The 1,163-nt window shown below is 37.1% G+C and overlaps 2 protein-coding genes across 3 annotated transcripts in view; one reads left to right on the forward strand and one right to left on the reverse strand.

The window, feature by feature from the left end:
• Positions 1-1,163, reverse strand: part of LOC106881045 (phospholipid-transporting ATPase IF) — a 153,316-nt gene that overhangs the window by 136,758 nt on the left and 15,395 nt on the right. The window lies entirely within an intron of this gene.
• LOC106869569 (uncharacterized) overlaps positions 1-1,163 on the forward strand; it is a 116,125-nt gene that overhangs the window by 6,394 nt on the left and 108,568 nt on the right. The window contains exon 1 of one of the 2 annotated variants that reach the window (XM_052974730.1): positions 234-344. The exons of the other annotated variant lie outside the window; for it this stretch is intronic. The gene's annotated coding sequence lies outside the window, so the exon portion shown is untranslated. Of the gene's footprint in view, positions 1-233; positions 345-1,163 lie in introns of those variants that run through there. 2 annotated transcript variants of the gene reach the window in all.

Here is a 1,163-nt window from a genome sequence, read left to right on the forward strand (position 1 = left end):
ATATATACACACACATATATATATATACATATATATATGTTCTTTGAGCCACTTCTTCACTACCTCCACACTCACCAGATTTAGCGCCTTCAGGCTATCATCTCTTCGGCGTCACGAAAGAAAGTTTGAGAGGCAAACATTATTCCAGTGACAAGGAAGTGAAAACTGTAGTGAAGAAGTGGCTCAAAGAACAGTCAACAGAATTTTACGGGGCAGGGATACATGCTCTCATTCGAAGGTGGAGAACATTGCTATTGAGAGAAACGGTGACTATGTTGAGAAGTAGGGATGTGATCCACAGAGGACCAGCTTCATTTTGATGTAGGATACATGTTGCTGTGCTGGTAATTATACCTGGTCTAAACAAAATGTCATTACTTTTTGACTCACCCTCGTATATATATGTATCTATATGTATATGTATATATGTATGTCTGTACACACACACACACACACACACACACACACATATATATATATATGTATGCATGCATTTAAAATTGCATCGATTTTAAATGTTTGTAGAAGACCGGTCTTTGGGGTCCCTCTTTCCACTTTCCGGTAAGAACGTCATTAAAAATTCCATAAGGATTTCCTTAATGGTTTTTCCTATAGATTATAGATAATTTTCTAAAATAGAAGATAGGATCCCGGATATTGCAAGGGTGGAGTGCGAACCATTTTAACTAGCTGTGCATATCTTATTCCCAGAATAATGAACATTCCAAAGTTTGAAGTAGATTCCCCTATCTTATCATCTGTTTATCTCATAATCTTGTCATTCCAACATCATAAGAAACTTGTCTGGAACCACCTGATATATTTCGTGGAATTACCTAAATCCATTTATTCGTAGATAAGTGAAAATAAATCAACTTATACAACAGGCACTGTTATGACTGTGTGGTTAAGAAGTGCGCTGTTTTTTCGCAACCCTATGGTTTCGGTTTCGTTCCTACTCAGAGGCAACTGGCATAAGTGCATTCTACTTTAGACCCAGTCTGACGAATGCCATCCCTTGTGAAAGAATTTAGTAGACGGAAACAGTGCGGAAGTCCTTTTGATTTCTTTTTTTTTCCGTTTCTATTTAAGTTATTAGACTGTGGTAATGATGGACGATTGCTTTCAAGAATTTTAGTCCAACGAATCGAACCCCAGTATTA

Source organism: Octopus bimaculoides, chromosome 19 (assembly GCF_001194135.2).
Source record: "Octopus bimaculoides isolate UCB-OBI-ISO-001 chromosome 19, ASM119413v2, whole genome shotgun sequence".
Lineage (NCBI taxonomy): Eukaryota > Metazoa > Mollusca > Cephalopoda > Octopoda > Octopodidae > Octopus > Octopus bimaculoides.